Here is a 7,554-nt window from a genome sequence, read left to right on the forward strand (position 1 = left end):
GGCAAGGAAAAGCCTCAGGTTTTATAGGGAATGAGCGGGGTTGGGAACAACAAATCAGGAGAGGGGTACAAAAGATACATTGGAGACTGACAACAGTAAAGAGCCAACGGGGGTCAGTTGCGGGTGGGGCCCTGGCCCCTGAACCAATCACCCAACACCCCAGCCAGAAGCTTCTGGAAAAAGAGGCAGGGGTGCTGGGTGACAGGCAGGCGGCCAGGGGAGGGGAACAGACGAGATACATTGGGGTAACCAGGACAACGTGGGAGGGGTACAGAGATTGACACTTACTGGAACATTCGGGCAGAACCATTAATACAACAGTGGGGGGAAAACCAAACAAACACAAATGTAGTACAAACCACAACACCTCTGCAATGAGTTAATGTGAAGTTTTGCCAGCAGTCTCGTGTTATTGGGTATGCACAAGCTGCTATTTGTTTATCCTCCTGACCCATGGAAACACTGATTGCAATTGCATTAGTATGGTCAGACCCATTAGCCATTCGACATCCAATATTAATTTGTTCTCCCACTACTCCTTGAGGCTGCCAGGTTTTCTGCTTCTTCCATTCGTGTCTAGCGTACGGCAGCCTGTCATGCAGTACTGATGTTAGTAAACTTAAACCTGTGGTATTCCCCATAGATCCGGTAGATTGCAAAAAGGCCTGAGACCAGTCAGGGGTCAGGGTCCCTTTATTTAGGGGGATCATGTTCTCTTTGTAAGGCTGATGAGGGTTTCCCCAGGCAGCCGGGAGGCTCAGGGTTATAATAATTAAGGTAGCTCACCAAGCAGGGCAGGGTCCTAGCAACAAATTTCTTTCTCCTTTTGTACTCATATCTCTTTTACCTGGGGCTTTCCTGTGCGCTGTTCCTGTGGTCCGTTGCTCTCCCCCACTACTCCTTACCTCTCTGCCTCGCCTGCCAGCCCGGGTGCGTTGCTCTGCAGGGATCATTCTCTTCTCGGCAGCAGGGGTAGTCTTCAGGGGGTGCATTATTTGGGCTTTCTCCTTAACTCCTGCCCCCACTCCTAAGGGCAGGCTGTCAGGCCTCCAGGCAAAGGGTCTCCTGTAAAGGATTTCTTTGATTTTACGACAGACTCACTGCCGTCCCTAGCGAGCTTTACAGGGCCTGAGTCCCACACCTATTTAGGGTCCACCCTCTGCCTTTTATTCCCTTTCTCCTGTCTTCCTAGAGTTACGTCGTTCTTCCCTACGTTCTCTACGTTTTTGTTGTTTATAGACTCGGGAATAGCGGCAAATCGTGCTATTCCACTCATCAGGCCTCTCTTGCCACCCCAGAGGAACCTGGATTCCCTTCTTACACAAGGTAGTTAATATGACTGTCTGGTTTTGGCATGTGATCCTATGCAATTGGTGTTGGAATTCCCATGCCAGGGCCCAATCTCTTCTCTGTTCTAGATTTTCAACTAGTGACGCTGCTTCTCTGTCAGGGATCTCCCACTCTCCAGGGATCCTTATAAATTCTCTTAAGGCCCTTAATGGATTTGCTCTGCTCCAATCCCAATCACAAGTAAGACACCCATGTACTCCCCACCAAATGTGACCGGAAAATCCACCATTTGTCTTTACAGCCACCGCAAAAGATTTTTACCCATGCCCAACAAGAAGATTCCCGACATTTAAGATACTCGGTGTAATTTAATAATTCTCGCCTCACTTCAGCCACTACTGAAAGAGCAAGCATCAGTTCAGTCCAGGTTTTCCACGGCAGAGGGCACTTTAACTCCTGTTCCAGTTCCTGTAGGGGTTTTCTTACCAAGAGTCTCAATCGGTATAGTTCTCTGTCCCCTAATTCAGTCATTCACGTTACCAGCTGGCGCAGGTTCCTGTGCCTTCCGAAGGGTTGGCCGTAGATCTCCAGGGTGACTGGTCACCTCCCAGGGGATGTCTGCAGGGATGGGTCCTTTCGCTCGACTGGCATGTGTCCAGCCTTTTTCAGCAGTTGGGATGGCTGTTTCTGTGGTAAACAGGACAACATAGGGACCTTCCCATTGGGGTGTTAGGGATGTCTCTTTCCAAGTCTTAATTAGGACCTATCTCTGGGTTTAAGCTTATGCATTATTATATCCAAAGGGGGTCTTTGTACCAACAGCCCTTTTCATCTTAATTCCTCTCTCTGTTTCATTAACTGTTGTATGTAACCCTGAATTTGACTATCTTGGATGCAAGGATGGTTCCCCGGGAGTTCTAAGTCGTAAGGCATTCCATAAAGCATTTCAAAAGAAGAGATTCCCACATCCGTCCTAGGTTGGGTTCTAATGTTTAGCAATGCCATGGGTAAACATCTGACCCAAGACATTTTAGTTTCTACCATGAGCTTGGTGAGTTGCTTCTTGATTTCTCCATTTGCCCTTTCCACCCTCCCTGAGCTTTGAGGGTGCCAAGGGGTGTGATATTGCCATTTAGTGCCTAAGGCCCTGGTTACCTCTCTCAGTACTTTGTTTGCAAAATGGGGACCTCTATCAGAGTCTAATATTTCTACTAGTCCATACCTAGGGATTATTTCTTCCAGCAGGGTTTTAATCACCACATTTGCAGCAGCCCACAATGTAGGATATGCTTCTACAAAGTGGGTTAGATGATCTACCAGTACCAATAAGTACTTGTATCTCCCTACTTTCGGTAGCTCGGTGAAATCTATTTGTACATGTGAAAAAGGTCGGTGTGCTAATTCCCTTCCTCCTGGAATCCTTTCTCGAGCCTGATGTCTGTTAACTCTTTGGCATGTTATACATCCCCTAACTACTTGTTTTGCTATATCGTAAATTCCTATACACATGTACTTAATAGTAATCTGGTCTACTAAGGCTTGGGTTCCCCAATGAGTCTGGTCATGCAGCTGCTGCACTATTCTTCGGGCTATAGATTTTGGCAGTACCTCCCTATCGCCTGGCAATTTTCAAATACCCCCATTCTCTTTTCTTCCCATTTTGTCTAATTTCTCCTTTTCCTGGGCTGTAAAGCTCAGGACTCGAACTTTCTCATCATCTCGCGTTCTCCTTATCCCCTGATCCTGGAATTTTCTGAGAGCAGCTTCCTTTGCCTCTCTGTCTGCTGTGTTGTTTCCTCTGATCAAATGGGAGAGAACCTTTTGATGTCCTTTAACATGTACTATTGCTATTTTCTTTGGGCCTCTTAAAGCTTGTAGTACCTGAGTAATTAGTTCCTGATGTATTAATTCTCTTCCTCAGGAGTTTATTAACCCTCTTTCTTCCCAAATTTTCCCAAAGGTATGTACCACTCTAAAGGCGTATTTTGAGTCTGTGTAGATGGTCCCAACCTTAGCTTCCAAGAATTTTAGAGCCCGCACTACTGCATACAGCTCACAGGCCTGGGCTGACCAACTAGGACTCAAAGATCCAGATTCTATTATTTCCAAATTTTCATCTCCTACAATCGCATACCCAGAGATTCGCTTTCCCTCAACAACTCTAGAGGACCCATCCATAAATAATCTTTCTCCCTCTTCCAGTTCTTCCTCTTCGAGGTCCGGCCTAATTTTTGTTTGTTTTTCTATGCTATGTAAGCAGTCATGAGTTAAATTCCCCTATGGATCTCCAAACAAGAATTCAGCGGGGTTTTGCAGAGAGGTGGTTTCAAGTATCAACCGAGGGGATGACAGTAAAATGCCCTCGTATTTCAAAAGTCTTGAGTCTGTTATCCATTTTTCTGCCTTTTGTTGCAATACTGCCCGTATGTTATGGGGGGTAAAGACTTTCAGTTCTCCTCCATAGGTAATTTTGAGAGCTTCTTCCACTAAGAGGGCTGTTGCCACTATAATCTGCAAACATGTTGGCCATCCTCTACTTACAGGATCTAGTATTTTAGAAATAAATGCTACTGGTTTTCGACTGCCGGCCCATTCCTGAGCCAGTACCCCAAATGCTACTCCTGCCTCAGTGTTAACAAACAAATAAAACGGTCTCCTAACATCTGGGAGGCTTAGCACCGGGGCATTAGCCAATTCCTCTTTTAATTGTTTTAATGATTCATCATCCTTCTCAGTCCATTTCATCAAACCTTCAGCAGTTAGTTTTTCATACAAAAATTTTACTTTACCACTAAAGTTTTCAATCCATTGTCTGCAGTATCCTACAAGACGCAATAGCTGCCTGATTTGTCTCTTATTTCTTGGGGGAGGAAGGGAGAGGATTCCCTTAACCCTCCCTGGGTCTAGTGTTTTAGTTCCTTTACTAAGTCGGTGTCCTAGGTACTTCACTTCTTCTTCTACAAATTGCAATTTACTTTTGGACACCTTCAGCCCCTGGATGCTTAAAAAGTTCAGAAGCTTAATGCTTTCTTCTTTAACTGATTCCTCGCTTTTTCCAGCAATTAAAAGGTCATCTACATATTGAACAATGGTTATTCCTTGGTTTGGGGTATAGGATTTCATTATTTACTCTAGTGCCTGCCCAAACAAATTCGGGGATTCTCTGAATCCCTGTGGGAGCACTGTCTACCTTAGTTGTTGCTTTCGGTGGGTATCGTGATCTTCCCATTCAAATGCAAAATAATCTCTACATTCTTCTTTCAAGGGGCACGCCCAAAAGGCGTCTTTCAAATCTATACCACTATACCAGTGATCATCTGGTTTCAATTGACTGAGCAATGTGTGGGGGTTTGCTACTACAGGGAACCGGGCAATGGTTCTCTTCTTTATTTCCCTTAGATCATGTACTAATCGGTATTTTCCGTCTGGTTTCTTTACAGGTAAGATGGGGGTGTCGAAGGGAGACATGCAAGGTTCCAAGAGCCCTTGTTGTATTAACCGTTCTACCTCTGGTTTTAGTCCCCTTCGCCCCTCATCTGACATCAGATATTGTTTTATCCTTACTGGGATTTCTGGGTTTTGAATGTTGACTGTGAAGGGCTCTATATTCAATCTTCCTGCTGTATCAGGGGTATGCCAGACTTCTGGGTTGATTTTCTCTTTGTCAGTGACCCGTAAGGGGCACAACCTGACTTTCAGCTGTTTTTCTTCAACATTTATGTTTATCCCTAATTCCACCATCTCTTCCTAATAAATTGTAATTGGCTTCGGGGACCAGTAGCAGTGATCCTACCCCTATTTTCTTCTCTGATTCTATTAAAACATCTTTAATTACAGGAGCCTTGAAGGGTTCTCCTTTTGCCCCAATAACCTGTACTGTGAAAGGTGAAATCTTACATCCCGGGGGCAAAGATTGAACTGTTGATCTCTTGGCCCCTGTATCTACAAGGAAGGTTGTGGGGGTTTGCTGGGCACCCACCTTAAGTTTTACCAAGGGCTCCGATGACATTTGCGTCCCCAATAGATAGAGCCCTTGACCCCCCTAATCCTCTTGGAACATTTTCTCATCCCTAAGCCTCTTTCGGCATTCCCTCTTTATGTGCCCTTTTCCACCACAATAGTAGCACACTACTCCTTCTCTCTCTCCAGTTGGGGGTCCTCCTAAGTCCTGGGGACTCTTCTCATGCCACTTCTTTCTCGTGGTGGAAGGTTGTTTCGCTGTCCCTCCCTGACTGCCGCCACCATCATCCGAACTTGTCTTTTGTGTGCCTCATCCTCCCGTCTAACATATACCTTCTGAGCCTCCCTGAGCAATTCATCAAGTCCTCTGTCCTGCCAATCCTTTAACTTTTCTAATTTCTTTCAAACATCCTCCCATGATTTGGCTACAAACTGTGTTTTAAGGAGTGCTTGCCCCATTGGCATCTCTGGGTCCACCCCTGAGTATAACTGAAAACTTATCCTATATCTTTCCAACCATTTAGTAGGGGGTCTCATCTTTTCCTTGGCACTCTTTGAATGCCTTGCTTATATTTTGTCCCTGGGGCACAGCCTCTCGTATGCCCTAGATTATGATGGTTCTTAAGTCCTGCATATGACCACGATGGTTGGGGTCCTGATTGTTCCAGTTGGGGTTTTGCAAGGGCCATTTCACATCAGCTGTGGGACCTTGAACATGTTGGGTGTCCGAAATCTTCATTCCTGCCCTTCTAATCATCCCTCTCTCCTCTGCTGTAAATAGGATGCCTAGAATGGATTGCATCTCCATCCAAGTATATATGTTTGGCCCTAGGAACTGATCCACTCTTTCTGCTACTCCTATAGGGTCTTCTAATAATTTTCTCATCTCTTTCTTAAACTCACGGACATCTCCCGAGTTCAAGGGGACAGTGACAAACCCCATCCCAGCTTGAGGTCCTCCTAATGCTATTTCTCTGAGAGGGAACAACCCACTGCTCTCTCCTTCCTCAATTACTGTTCTCATCTGACTCCGAGTACGCCTCCTGCAATCCGGGGAGTCCGTGACCTGCTGTCTATTAGGGGCCGATGCCGGGGGTGCGTTTAGGGGGGGTTCAGGGGGAGCTGGTGGTATATACGGGGGAGGATAAATAGGAACATATTCCTCCCGTCGAGACGTTTTCTTTTTTTCCTCCTCCCCTTGACTTCCCTTAAGGGGGAACAGCCTAGCTGTTTGCTCATTACTTTCTACCAACCATAATTTAGCATATGCACTCTCCTCTGAGTTCACCGGCTCTTTAGAATTCACATAAATGTTCAGGGCTTGACAGACCCAATCCTCGAAGGATCCGAAAACGGGCCAGTATATACTTCCTGAATCCAGATTCTTGCCTCCCCACACTACCATACAATAATTTATCATTTTTGCCTTATCCTTCCCCTTTCTGGAGGGAAAGTCATCCCAATACTTAATCATTAATCCTAACAGACTGTCCTTAGGTATTGGGGGTAACTGGGGACCCTCCCCCATGGGATCAGAAGGCTTGCTTTTCTTCTGCCCCATCTTCCAAGGCACCTCCACACACGCACACACACAAAACCCCTCGGTCGTGGCTCGCTCCCTCGCGGGCTACGAGAACCGCACTACTAGAGGGTCCCTCTCACGTCGTCCGGAGTTGGACGTCTCATTCACCCTGCCCCGGGATCCCAACCCCAACCGAGCGGTTCACCTCGTATACTCACGCGTCCTGCGTCATCACTCGGATCTTCGTGCACAAAGTTTACAGGGTTACCGGTGTTTTCCTTGCTTATTCTCGAATTTAGGTTCGTCAGTCCAGATGGGGGGTTAGGTGAGAAGGCCAGGGCCACCAGGTGGTGGGGCACCCCCGCAGGATTCTCAAACCAACCTGTTTTCTGGATCCGAGTCACAGCACCAAATTGTGATAAATGAATTCACTGGATTCAAGGATCATACAGTTATATTTTCTTTTATTATTATTATTATGCAAGCAAGAATAAGCAAAGTTCAGCGCTGGGCAGCCGGGAGTCTCCGCTGCTCTAGGCTCACCATTCCTATCCCCAAAGTTCGCCTTTTATTGCCTTTTTCTCCCGGGTTCAGGGATGACATGGTCTGTCTTTTGCGCTTGCTCGTTCAGTTGCTAGGGGGTCTTTTTCTGCCTTCTGGTGGTCATGGGATGAAGGCTCCAAGTCTTCCTCTTTTAACCGCTGAGTGAACTTTCCCTTATAAGGCATACCTATACAGTGGAATGTCCAGAACACGATATGATTCCTGCAAGCCTAAGCAAT

The 7,554-nt window shown here is 46.2% G+C and overlaps 1 long non-coding RNA gene across 1 annotated transcript; it reads right to left on the reverse strand.

Annotated features, from left to right (window-relative positions):
- Positions 1–1,638: 1,638 nt before the first annotated feature.
- LOC143692760 (uncharacterized) lies at positions 1,639–7,208 on the reverse strand. The gene is made up of 2 exons (XR_013180335.1): positions 6,991–7,208; positions 1,639–1,977 (listed from the first exon to the last, which is right to left on the reverse strand). It is a non-coding gene; the product is annotated as an uncharacterized LOC143692760 (long non-coding RNA).
- Between the last annotated feature and the right edge of the window lie 346 nt (positions 7,209–7,554).

The sequence above is a fragment of the Agelaius phoeniceus genome (genome assembly GCF_051311805.1).
Source record: "Agelaius phoeniceus isolate bAgePho1 chromosome W unlocalized genomic scaffold, bAgePho1.hap1 SUPER_W_unloc_2, whole genome shotgun sequence".
Classification (NCBI taxonomy): Eukaryota; Metazoa; Chordata; class Aves; order Passeriformes; family Icteridae; genus Agelaius; species Agelaius phoeniceus.